At 44.8% G+C, this 13697-nt stretch overlaps 1 protein-coding gene across 3 annotated transcripts in view; it reads left to right on the top strand.

Moving 5' to 3' along the window:
- The first annotated feature begins 1214 nt into the window (after positions 1-1214).
- The window catches only part of UGT8 (UDP glycosyltransferase 8), a 48144-nt gene continuing 35661 nt past the window's right edge, over positions 1215-13697 (top strand). The window contains exon 1 of one of the 3 annotated variants that reach the window (XM_055716981.1): positions 1215-1627. The gene's annotated coding sequence lies outside the window, so the exon portion shown is untranslated. Of the gene's footprint in view, positions 1628-2089; positions 2202-2274; positions 2557-13697 lie in introns of those variants that run through there. The other 2 variants (XM_055717005.1, XM_055716998.1) reach the window with 2 other exon arrangements.

Below are 13697 nucleotides of genomic sequence, written 5' to 3'. Positions count from 1 at the left end.
AGAACAATTTATGTTCAGTTTTCTTATAATTCAAATTTCATTAACTTTCTTGTTTTGCCTGATGAAACTTAAACCTTCACTTTTGTTAAAAGACTAACTTATCTGTCAAATCAGAAGGACTGCCTGAAACTTCATTTCCTTTAAAGTTCATCACAAAAACATCAATAAAGAAGCATTTAGCTTGGTGGGTCTGCAGAATGGTTTTGGACTTGTAAAACAAGCAGAGATGAAGTTTGGAGGGGGCTGGGGGGCAAATCTTGTTCTTTCAAAGAATTCTGTTGTCTGTCAACTGTGAAGTAATTACACTTATTATATAATAAGTGAATAATGGTAGGGAAGCAATATTCCCCCTCCCCCCCAAAAAAAAAACCCACCCCAAAATCCCCAACACCACACAACCAACAAACAACCCAGAACAAAAAAACAACCAACAAACTAATTGGAGGATTACCGTTAGTATTTAAATTTTGCCAGGTGGTAGCTTAGGCGGCTACTGGTAGGTCTTTCCCAGGATGGTGAAAGATAGGAGATACAGGAGCATTGCATCCCCTTTCAGTCAGCCTTCTCCAAGTAGGGACCAAAGCAACAGGGAACTAAGTGCCTGTTCCTGAAAGAGGAAGAAATAAAGGACCACGTTATCACTCGACTAGCCAGTATCAACGAGGCAACTGCACCTAGCCCTAATGGAGAGGGAGAAACAGCTTCGGCGTTATTGAGTGCTTGTACTTTGTTTCTAACTGAAGCCAGGCAGCAGCGAGAGGGCAGCGTTAGGGCACGGCTACCGTCCAGGCACCTCTCACGGGGCCAGCAGGTGCAGGCTGATTCCCACAGGGGTGCCGACTAGTGCCCCGCAAATCCTCCACGCTTCGCACTTCACCGCCCGAGCGGCAGCGTGCCAGGCCGCCAGCCAGCACGGGAGCAGCCCGTACCCTACGAGGCGAGGGGCCGTGGCCGGCCCGCGGAGGCCGGGCCTCCCCCGCCGACCGTGCCCGCCGTGCCTGGGCTGATTGGCGGAGGGCGGGCCCGGTCCCACCCGCCAGAGGCGGGCACAGGGGACCTGCCCCGCCGGGAGCTCCCCGCTGTGCTGGGAGCTGGGGCAGTGCATGGGGCGGGAGGGAGGCCGGGGACCCGCAGGACAGCGCTCCGCGCCGGTCAGGGGGAAGGGGTGAGGGGAGCCTCGCCTCGTCCAGCCGAGGGACCCGGGGCAGCATCTCCGCGGGGGGGGGGGGGGAGGACGGCAGCGCCGGTGTATGCGTCCGGCGGGCGGTGGGGAGCCGGGGCGGCAGCGCGGCGGAGCGGAGCGGGGGCAGAGGAAAGTGATGAGAAGTTGAGGGAGGGACGGAGCGAGGGTGCCCTCTCCTCTCCTCGGCCCGCGCCGCAGGGGCAGCCCAACCCCGCAGCAGGTGCAGCAGAGCCTGGGCGGAGGGGCCAGGCGGGCCCGGCGCCGCAGCGGAGGTGCTGCGGTGGGAGCAGGGCCTCAGGCCGGCCCGGACGGAGCTGCGCAGCCCCCGCGCCCGCTCTACTGAAGGAAGAGAGCGGCGAGCGGAGCTCCCGGCAGCGGCTCCCTCCGCTCTTCGGCTCGTTACCAGAGGCAGCGACGCGGAGAAACGGCCCTGAAGGGAGAGCGGTGAGGGAGCTGGGGCATACCCCCGTGGGCAGCGGGGGGGTGGGGGTGGGGGGGTGCCGGGGGGACTGAGGCGGTCCCGGCTCCGCCGGCCCCCCGAGGCGGCGACGCTGGCGAGGGGCGGAGGGTCCCTGCCCGGGAGCCGTGGGCGAGGAGGAGGGAGGCTTTCGTTTCACCTTTGTACCTTTTTTTTTTTTCTTTCTTTCTTTCCCCCTTGTTTCTCCTTTCCTCTTGCTTTGCTTTCCTTCCTTTCCTCATTCTCCCCCCTCCCGTAACGCAAGAGGAAGCCCGGGGCGCCTTGCATCAACCTCGCGGCGGAGGGTCTGGCGGGGGAGCGGTGGGGGGAGGAGGGAGAGCTACGGCGGGGGGGGTGGTGTAGTCGTGGACTGACTAGAGAGAAGCCGCAGGGGAGCGGGAGGCCGTGGCGATGCGGTGTCCCTGAGCAAGGGGAGCGGCGCGGAGGGGACGGTGTGACCTGGGAGTGGAGGGGAGGGAGCGCCGTGTCCTTGCGGGGGTGCCGAGAGGCGTCGTTCCTGGGCGAAAGCAACGGCAGCTCCGTGCCCGCCCTTACCCTGAGGTGAGGTCGGGCTGCTGCCGTGGGGAGAGGAGGGGTTTGGGGGGCAGCAGGGAGCGCGGCCGTGCCTGAGGAGCGGGCTCTGCGTGCCGGGCATGGCACCTGTGTGGCACGGCCTCCCGGGGCGGGCGGGCGGCAGGCGGGCTCTGGCCGGCCGCCCTCCGGCGCCGCAGCGGGGAGAGGTGCGGGGCGGCCCCGCTGCGGCGCTGGAGGCCCGGCAGGTGCCCGCGCTGCGCCTTGAGGAAGTTGAGAGCCGTGAGGAGGAGGACGACGGGGCCGCGGCGCTAAGGCGAACACTTACTCGTGCTGTTCCTCCTCAGCAGAGGGAGAAGTTGGGAGGATGAAGCAAGCGGTGACAGTACGTGCCGGGAGCGGGGTGCCCGCCGCGCCCTTCGCGCCGCGACCGTTGGCGTTACCTGACGCGGGGCAGCGGGCGCGTGTCTGGGCTCGCGCGGGCGCTGCCGCAGGCCCGGGGGAAGGGGGTGGGGGGGCGCTGCCTTTCGGCCACCGACTTCGGCTCGGCTCAGCCTTGCGTCTGGCCTTGCCCGCTTCTTCATTAGGCTGCTCGGCCCCGGGTACCGCCGTGAGGGGCAGCCCGGCCCGAAGTTATGTAAGCCGGGCTGGTGGCTGCCGGGGACGCGTTGTAGTTAGGAGCTGGAAAACTTGGAAGGCGTATAACGTAAGGGTCCCCGGCGTGGGTGTAGGAAGAGCTGGAAAACTTGGAAGCGTGTAAGGTGAGGGGACCCTGGCGTGTGTGCCGGGCCTGGGACGCGGCTGGAGTGCCCGGTGCTTCCCCTGTGCTCCCCGTCCCGCCGGGAGCCGCCTGGCCTGGGGCGGGCACTGCGTAACGGCTGCTCCGCTCCCCGGGGGCGCGAAACGGAGGAAAACGGCGAAGCGTCAACTTTTAAGGGAATACGCCAATAAAGTTGCGGTGTTTAAACAGATATTAAACGGTGTCTTGTCTTTTATGGCTTGTTTATGCGCTCGTTTTAGTACTGGCTGTGGAACAATGGGAAATCATTAAAAAATACGCAGCCTGTTCTGCATGCTCATCGGAGTTGTGTGGAGATGAACAGCAGTGGGTACCTCCTAAACATCCTTGAAGGGTCTCCCCCCCAAGCAAAGACCTTGGAAGCAGTATTTTTGTTTTTCACGTTAAGACAAAGTGACTTACTTTCAGGAATAACTCACATATCACTTGTTTCTAGACGTTTATTCCAAAAAGTGTCTTGGTTAAGTGGCCTGTGTGAAGCTGCCTGCCTGCTTTTCCAAGCAATTGTCGCACAAGGTCACTTATATTTTAGCTGAGCTAGTTTTATAGCACAACATCGTATGCAATTAACCTTTACTTCACATTTCCTTGTTTTTGTTCTTTTGTTTCGGTCATTGATCCAGGCTGAACACTGGATACTGCAGTGACCGTTTTTTTCAAAACTACTAACCAGCTTGTGCTAGAGTCTTACACCCTCTCAGATGGCTTTCGCACTATTGTGAAAGTATTTTTGTTGAAATACAAGGAAATGAGTACTTGGCCTGAAATGCTTATGTCTTATTTCTTACTTTTGCACAACTTTTGCCATCAACAGACGCTCCTTGCAGGGAGCAAGAAAAGAAAATTACTGTTGTCATGTGTGTCCAGGTAATAGACTCTAAGGTGAGAATTGTGTTAGGTCCATTGTAAATGCCCCTTACATTTTGTACTTTTAGGGTGCTCTAAGCAGTTGGGTGGTTCTGAAGTAGGATGTGGATGGAGGAGCCTATGGGACTAACCAGGGCTTGAGGAGAGGGCATCTGAGACAATCCCTGTGTCTTCATTTTGCACAGGGTGCTGTCACCTGAGCTCTGCAAGAGCCCTCTTGCCTGTGAGTGGAGTGGAGGGCAGCTGACTCACTGAGGAGGTGGTAGTAAAGCGGTGGGATGGTTTTATACCCTGGTGGCAACTTCAGCTTAGTGAATGGTTAGTGGCTGTTACATAGTTCATTGGCAGTCATTGCACCTACAGTTTGGGCTTGGCCTGTGATCGAGGCAGGACTCTGTTGTAACTCTAGATTAGCACACTGTGATAAATTTAGCTATTTTAGTTACAGCTTAGAGAAATTGAAGGTAGTCTGAATTACTGTGTTCATGAAATTCTAATGCTATGTTTGTCATATCTGAATCACTTTAGAGATTGTTATCCAAATCAGCCCTTTGGAATGATAATGGTGTTGGTTCACTTGGAGGAACTGTACTGGGTTGTAATTGTGTGCCAGGGGTGCTGTGGATTGTGACAACATGGTCTAATTAGTTTGTGGAGAAAAAGTAAAGAGAACCTACCATAATTCTCTGCTTATATAATTTGACTTGGTTGATTTCTAGCAATATGTTTTCTTTCCAGGAAGGGGGGAAAAAAAAAAAATGTATCAATGTTGTTTTGTTTTGTTTTTTTCTTCTGTGTGGTAGGTGTGTTGCTACAGGTGCAGACGTGGGGTGAGAAGGTACTGTGGTAAGCCTCATCATCCGTAAAACAATGCCAGTAAGCGTAGCTTTGTGTATGGTCTGTTCTGTACCTGTTGAGACTTGTGTAGAGGGTTTGTGATGCTGCAGTGCTCCTACTGCTTAAAATACGTTCTGCAATTAATTATACTAATAACTGTAGCAACAGTGCCTATCCTGACTTGATTATTTCTAGACCTTCTTGAACATGAACATTAGTTCTGACTTCAAATGCTGAGTGTTTCATTGCTCACACCTACTTACTTTTGTGTTTTCTACCTTGGGCTCTTGTCAGTCCTTCTTTCCACATCACTGCATTAGTCAGTTGCTTTAGTACCAAGAATTCATCTCAGTTTACTCCATCTTGAGTCTCTAGTTGTTTACTTACTAGAAAAATCACACTACAGTATTAAAAGCTGTTGAGACAACTGTTGTAAGATCATATTGAAGAGATGCTTACTAAATGAGATAGCTTTTCTCTCTAGATTGTAACTTTTAACAGAAATGCTTTGATTTCCCTTTCATTATTACAGAATGATATTGAAGAAGATTATAGGATTGTGTTTGAGAAATGCTGGTACATGGGAAGCATTTGAAATCACCTTCTTTTGTTGAGGTTTTTATTAAAAAAAAATTCAGCATGGATTTATCCTTTTTTTTGGGGGGGGGGTGTTGGTTTTTTTGTTGTTGTTCTTGTTGGTTTAGAAAGTATCTTTGAGCTGAAAACTGACCTTCTGATACAGCTCAAAATGTTTGTGAATAGGCATTTTTTCCCTGTTTTCCAGGAAGTGAAATACACTGGAACAATTTCATGCAATTCTCTGCCCTGAAATGTGTGGTGGTTTTTCCATTTTTCCCTCGGGACAACTATGCTTGGAGTAAATTTCCAAAACTTGTGACATAAGCTTCCTTGAATCCTTTGACAAAATATTTTTAGTGTTTTATGACACTTGGAATGTATATATCTTAAATGCTCAGTGTGAGGTCCTGTTAATACTCCATGTAGGGAAGAAGTCTTTATTTTTATTTTTTTTAATGCTTTGTAAAGAAAACCTCTTGGGAGTGATCACAGCTATTTTTCATTGCAGGTCCATTAAAATACTTCTTTTCATAATGTTCATAATGTCTAAGAGAACAATTTTCAGCTTTCCATTTTGCTGTTACATAATCACACTGTTATTTTTAAATTATTTTTTATTTTGCTAATTACGTGAAAGATTTTGTGCTACAGTTCTTGACTTGGAGCCAGTGTGTTGGAGCAGTAATAGCTCTGTTCTTTAGGAAGCTTTTGAAAATTCTAGTTTTTAACATAAAATCTTGTGTGTGTTTTTAATTCCTCAATATGAGAAGAATTGATGACACTACCTGTGGTTTTATGGAGTAACTTAATTGTTTAGCTATTAGAAACAGTACATCTAATCAGCTATACCTGGGACTAAGGAACACTTACATCCTTGCCAAATCTTGAACTCTGTGATCAGTAGATTGTTCGTTTTCTAAAAAAACCTAGCTACTAGCTCAGTTCAAAAAGCTGGGTTTTATATGGGAAGAAATGATGGTAAATAGAAAAAATACCACCAAACTTGGCATTTTTACAAACTGTAAATGTAACAGTTACAATGGCAGTGGTTTGAAAGACAATGTGTTTTCTAAATTATACAGTTCAGAGTTGCAAAAAGTAGTTACAACCTGATTTGTTAAGACAATTTCTCATAAGTAACATGGTTATTTATGGTCAAGCTCATGATTTTATTTGTATAGGGGAGCAAGTACAGCTTTCTTCCTCGCTCTATGCTGTTCTTTCCTCCTGTGAATGGATGGTTCAGCTTCATGAGATAGAAGTGACTTAAGACTGATTTCCCTTCCCGCTTGATAACTGAAGGGTGAGTTAATGGAAAATCTTGGGTCAGCTTCAGATTCTGAACTGAGTTGGAAATGAGCCTTCATGCCCTGGTGAAACATTGTGCTTTTTAAAAATCAAACAAAAAAACTGTGAAGGTTGTGGCTCAGTGTATTTAGGGGGAGGTAGCAATGTGAACATAATAAGGTGAAGGACCACCTGAGTACCTTAAATTATACTATATTCCACTGTATTCCGTTAGACAAGTTATTTTCACCCATACATCAACACCAGTTTTGAAGAAGTTTTCATACGTTTGTTACATGTGAGGATTGAGTACATAGCTGTAGCACAACCTTCAGATGTAAATGCTGAAATAGAAGGCCTCAGTTGTGAAAACTGAGATGCAGTTACATATGCTGAATTTCATGGTTCCCTCCAACTTAGAAGCTGGAAGTTATTTGACTTAAATCAAACAAATAGGCTTTGTAATTCAATGCCAAGAACACAAATCATAAAAATAAAAGTATTTTAAAAAGGAATTGTAAAGACTTTAAAAAAAAGTAGAGTAGTAGTGTTAGAAAAACCTCTGTGGCCAGTACTCATGTGTTGTTACTTACCTGCCCTTAACTTTATTTTCAGGCCATCATTGTTGTCTTCCCAATTTAATATTCTAAATGAGAAATTCTAAAATTCAGAGAAGGCTCCGGTATTTCCTAGCTTACACTATGAATGGGACCAAAGAAGCGTATCGCTCTGAATGATAATCTGGGTTAGGAACAGGAATTTTGGCCAGAATACTGCTGTAAACATTACAGTAATTTAAACAGCATGTAGATGCACAGTCGGCTTTTGAGGTGAAGTGGGAAGTATGGCTGCGGAGCCCGCTGCAGCTCTCAAACCCAGCAGTGTAAAGGGATGTGTTCTCTGCAATGTGCGGTGCTGGCAGAGGGAACCTGCTCTTCTGAATGCAGTTGTACATCTCCTCTTGGCTACGCCTGTCCTTGAACTGATTGAGAATGCAGATTTAGTTAGTAATTTGAATCTGTTTTGTTTCATGGAAAATGTTCTCCCACCCTCCCCCACTTTGATTAAATATTTTTGTCTAAGGTGAAATGTGGGAAATAGATATAGGAATATGCATGGAAACATAGGAGATATGGTGCCTAATAAATCTAATTTCCAGCAGTATTAAATGCTTATAATGAAATATTATTTCGAGTGAAAACCTAATCTGGTTTCTCCCGTCTCGTTTAAGAGCTGCTGCTGAGCTGTGGTGGTAGTTTACATGGTATGTGTTTCAAATTAGTAAGATTTAATTTATTTTTTTTTTTAAATGGGATAGTTGTTAGAGAATGTAGATGCCATATGTAAGTAGTTAAATGTTTATTTAAGTTTGCTTGGGAAGCAATTCTGCCAGTTTATCACAATGCAAACAGGTGCTGAAAAGTACTTTTTTTTTGTTTGTTTAATAGCATGGGTGTGCTGAGATGTTAAACTTGGACCTTGGTAGCAGTGTCTTTCTCAAGAGCATTCTTGGCTAGAAGGTTACTGCCAGTGAAGAGTTTGTAGGTGGTATTTGGCATTGGCAGTACTTGGGGTAGAGTTTGTGCTGCAGGCAGCACTGCCTCTGCAGGAATTACCATTGGGGGAATGAAGAAGTTGCCAACTCTGGTGCCTAGAGAGTCAGTAGGTCAGGAATATTGGCTAAAAGGGCCTGTGGAAGGTCTTGTACAAATTTTCCCTCAACACAGAGTTATTGACAATGTAACATCATGTCAGCTGTGACTCTTTCTTGTCCCAAGTCTTGACTACCTGCGAGGATGGAGGTACCCCATCCTCTCTAGTAACCTTTTCCAGTGCCACACGACTGTTCCAAAGGAAGAGATTTTTCTAGTGCAGTCTGAACTTTTTAAAGCTGCAGGTACTGTTCCCTCCATGAATGGCAAACTGATAGCCAGGGAGTTTGGCTGTGAAGGTAAATGGGAAGATGTCATGAGGTGGATTAGCTAAACTGGAAACAAATGCATACTCTGATCACTCCCATTGCTTTGAAAACCAACTCAATCAATTTGTATCAGTTTGCTGCCTGGCTACCAAGTCAGGCTTGTGTTGGTTCCTGATGGTCCTTGGGGCACCAGCTGAAACTGTTTATAGCTTGTGGGCCATAGGTAGCAGTGACTGCAAACATGGTGGTGGTGTAAGAGATGGGTCAGCCTTTCGTACAGGAAACCTGCTGTGCTGATAGTCTGTGACATGAGTTACAGGCTGTGGGAATCTTGCTGTTGCTCCATACCTTGCTGGCAAGAAAGACTTCAGCCTCTTCTGCTTTCTTCCAAGGTTCTCTTCTACTAAGCCTTTTATGCCTGAGTGAAATTGGGGAGACTGTCTTGGTAGTCTAAATAAAACTTGTACACCAGTAAATACCAAGAAAGATTTTTTTAGAGAATCAGACCCTTGATTAAGCCTTGTTGGTCATTGCAAGAGTGTTATTTCCTGTTGCTGAGTTCAAAGAAACTGAACTTTGAGAGGTGTCTGTTGATATGTATGGTGTTTGGTCCCTGGGCACAGAGGTCTGTCATAAGAGATCAAGCATAAAATATTTGTGGGAAGTTTTGTTTACACACATTTTTTCTTCCCAGTGCTCTAAACTGGGAAATTTCAGGTGTTTTTCAGTAACGGGGCTAGATAGGCCAGTACAGTGTTTGGGGCATCCATTGCTCGTGGGGTTTGAAAGTCTGTAAACGTGAACTGTTGGTATAAGTCTTGTGAGGACTTGCATGGAAACTTGCCCAAGGACGGTTGATGACCATCCACATTTTTCTTTCAAAGTTGATAATCTTGTGAAATAAATTTGTCTGGTGTACAGCGTCTCAAATTTAGGAGTATAGCCTAAAGCTGCCACCATTCATGGTGCTGAATTTTTAATTACTGTGCTTTGTGATACTTTTGTAATTGTTTTGCTTGTTTATCAGTTAGCTTTATTTCATGACAGTATGCTCAAAAAGATGGGAGTATTACAAATAATTTAATCTCAGCTTATACTTTATATTAAACAGTCAATCTTGCATGAAATCATTACTAGTGAAATAACTTGGTAGCCTATAGCAGTAGTTAAGAGCATGTTTCCGTTATAAAACCCCTTCAGATACTTGTTATTATGTAGTGATAGTGTTCAAAAAGTTCTAGTTGCTTTCCAGAAGTGGAGGAAGATCATCTCACGTCCCAGAAAGTGCAATTTCAGTGAGCAGGAACAGAAACATGCACATGTAGAAGCACTTGATCGTTTATTGTTGATTTTTTTTTGCTTTGGTTTTACACTCAGATCATCCTCTGTGAGTCATAATCTTAGAGTTGTCAATCAGCTTTATCTTGGTGCTCTGCAACCTTTGGATCTATGTTTTGTTTTCTTAATATTTGAATTATTTGATTGTATTTCTCACGTTGTCTTTGAAAAACCACAAACCCTTTGTTTAGACCCTTTTATTTCTGAAGTTCTAATCCAGTCTTAGTCAGTTACTGATACACAGAAACTTCCTGCTATTTTCTAGTATATAAAGATCTTTATGCAGCTGCTGCAACACCCCCCCCCCCCATCTTTTCTTACCCTTTGGTGGAATGTAGTCTGCACCTCTTAGAAGGTTCCGAAGTTGATTTCTGTCTCTTCTCACTCTTAAGTAATGCGATCCTGCTTTTAAAATCTTGAGTCTAAAGATCAAACCACATAGAAAAGCTGTTACATACAGAACTTTTATTCTAAGAACTAAAGTCAACTAAGAGGTAGTTCAAAGCAGACACTATACAACACAAATCTGAAAGCAAGACAGTGGCTTGTTTTAATAACCCTGACCTGTAAATTTCAAAATAGAGCCTAATGATGAACAGACTGTACAATCTGAATGTTTTTGAAGCGTGTGGTGTTGCTGCATACAGTCTTGAGCAATTCATATATTTTAATTGAGCTGAATAAGAGCAAAACATTATTAAATCAAGTATTTTAACTTTATTCAAAGTTGTATTTCCCCTTGCAGAAACAAATCTGCTATAGTTTCCCTTGTGATTGTTTGTTTGGCTTGTTAAAATGTAGTTATTTGCTATAGGATGAAGTCAGAAACCAAACAAAGAAATTCATTCAGTGCTTCTAGGTGTCATGTGATGGCGTGACCAGGGAGAGCTTGTACCAAGCTGAAGCTAACTATAGCGAAAAATGAAGCATCCCCTCAAACAATTACTAAAGTTAAAAAAAAAAATCCCAGTAAAACATGTTCAAATTTGAAACTAATGTTCCAGATCCTGAGGCTCGTTCATGAGGCAAAACTCATGCTTGTGTGAAGGCAGCATACAATTACAGACTGCATTTGTTGCACCAACAAATCCAGCTTGCTACCAAGTTGTGCTCTGGCATTTCCTCCAGTCCCTTCTTCGGAGTCATTTTATTGAAGGAGTATCTGTCGCTGATGAAAGTGCTTAAAATTGGACAGTTGGGGTATTTTTTTTCTTTTTTTCTTTTTGATTCAACCTGTCTTTTGATGCCAGTGCGGAAGAGAAGGCTTCCTGGGCAGCTTTGGCCCTTCAGTGGGCGCATTTTTGAGTCCATCAGCTGCTGTGCCTCTTGTGCCCCATGCTCTCTGCAGTTAGAAAGCTTTCTTCTTTCTCCTTCTGCTCTTAACTGCTGTGTAGCATGAAACACGTTGTGGTAATACTCTGTTGCTCTTCTGGGCAGTGCAGTGTCACACAGCAGGAGCAGGGCCAGCAGTTTGTGACCCATCTTAAAACACTACCGGTGGCTTCAGGAAATGTGGAGTAACCTGTTGACTTCTCTGTGTTAATAGCCCTGCCTCTTGATGGCACAACATGACTTCTGGTTGCTTCCTTTCTGGCTGCAGCAGGTTGAGGAACATTGCTTTCCGATCTCAGTACCTGGAGGAAAGGTCTCCAGAAGTTAAGGAGACTCTGTCAAGGGACTTGTATATTGGTGCCAAAATACTGCATCATCTCTGAATTTGCAGTAGCTGTGAGGAAGATGTATAATTTACCAGAAAACGTCCTTACCTTGTTTTGAATGAACGACACAAATCTCTCTGCAAGGAATATACGTGTCTCGCTTTCAAATAGATGGCTCTTTTGCTATATATAGTCAAGCATTTATCGTTCCAAGGTGCTGGGGGTAGAGTAACTGCGGGCAGCAAGGAAAAGGCCCGCATAATAGAGCGCACCAATGCGGAGAAATCTTGAGTGGCTTTCACACCGAGTCGGGTTGCATTCAGTTGAAGGCACATAGCTTTTGGAGCAGGCTTTTCATTCTCAGGTTTCTGCACTGTGCTTCCTTTCCATCTGGAGGTCCAGGGTGGCACATCAGCTGGGTTGCAGCATCACGTGCATACATGGTCAGCTTTGCTCTGGCGTGGGGCCTGAAGTAATAAGCGCAGCCCGACTGGACCTGTCCTAGTGACATGCCTGTGCCATCTTCCCCCCTGCTCCCAGTTCTGGGGGTGCAGTGCAGCTCCGCAGGTGCTGGGGCCAGGAGCCTGTTCTGGTCTTGCTGTACTGGCTTTAGACCTTGGCCAGCAGCAGAAAGGATGGGGTTTTTCTTCATGCTGCTCTTCTAGGCCTGGCTAAGCCTTATGGAAGAATTTGCAATAGAGCTCAGTTTTAACAAAACATTGACAGGTAGACTAGTTTTTGCAAATGCTAATCCCCGCTACATAAGATGAAAGACTTAAAAGATTATAGGAGTCTTAAAATACCCTGTTTGAATTGCCCAGTGCACAGCAGGACAAAAGAGAACTTGCTGTACTTGCTCTTCTTACTTCTGTTTGGGTTATTAAAATGTATTCTTGAGGCTAGTTAAAACAATGCAAAATACCTTTCTGGTAGGTCTATGTGAGTAGTGTTTCATAGGGTGTAAAATCTTTATGAAACACACTTTCATGCAGTTAGTTGGACTGAATCTTTTTTGAAAATGAATACTGGTACAATAGTGACATCCAATAAATAAAGTATGTGTTCTTAACTGAATACTGTTTGTTCAGTTTTAGTGCTTAGTGTGTTAAGAAACATAAGTCATATGAAGAAGAATGTGCCTTTGCCCCGTTGTAACATACTTCATGTTATGAAAATGTTAATTAGATTTTAATCCTTTATTCTCAGCTAAATCTCTTCTTGACTGATGCTGTCAATGCTGAAGTAGTATAATCCCAAAGTATGTGGACCTTGCTATGGTTTGTAAGTGACTTCATTTAAAAGCTGGGATGTGTTACTGTTAATAACTTTAGAAATCTTTGGTAAGTTTAGAATCTATTCATTGAATAATAAAGATAATTACAAACCTTAAATGCTTTTGGATATGATCAATCTTTTTCAGAAGTTTAGGACTCTTTTTCCAGAACCATAAAGATTCATTTAAAGCCCTTCCTCTACTCAAAGAATAAAGATAAATCTTTGTAAATATTTAATCTTTTTGAAAATGATTGGTATTTTCAGAAGTTTAGGGTGGTTTTCCATAACGATGCAAATGCATTTAAAAAGCAGTTCTTTCAGAAGCTGGTGGCAGAGTGCTACCAAGAATGTTATACCTTAGTCCCTTGCTGTAAATTCATCTTAATATGACATTATGCCTTGTGTAAGAGTTTATCCCCATGTAGCTTATTAAAGATCTATCTGCTACCCTGTCTATTGAAAATATTTTGTGTACTAACTGTAAAACCTGTATTTTGAAAGAGAAGTACCTCTTCTGTCTTGCTGTCTTCTGAGCAAGGATTGTAAAAATCAGTTTTCTGTGACTCTCGACTGCAAAAGCTTACATAAAATCCTTCAGTGTTTGGTAAAACCTGTTACACAAATATGAAGTTGTTACTGAAAGGGGCTTCATAAATTGCATATCCTTTTTACTCCCTCTTAACAACTCCTTTTCTGTTTGCATAACTGACACAGTAAGTCTGACAGATGATTACAGTGACATTGTAATGCCTGTAGATCTTCCTCTTTTTATCTGTAGATGTGGCATTCTTGTACTCACTGGATAGGACGTAGCTGTTGTTCAAGAAACTGTACAAAGTAAATGCAATAGCCTGCCCCTGTTTATGCACACGTGATTTCTTACTAATAATTTCCACTGATTTCTTCATTTCTTCATTTGGTTGAAATAGGGCAGTAGTTACAAACTAGATCCTACCACTTAATCT

Source organism: Falco cherrug, chromosome 1 (genome assembly GCF_023634085.1).
Source record: "Falco cherrug isolate bFalChe1 chromosome 1, bFalChe1.pri, whole genome shotgun sequence".
NCBI classification, from domain to species: Eukaryota; Metazoa; Chordata; class Aves; order Falconiformes; family Falconidae; genus Falco; species Falco cherrug.
The sequence above is the reverse complement of the archived record's forward strand: the minus strand, read 5'-3'. Positions and strand labels throughout refer to the sequence as shown.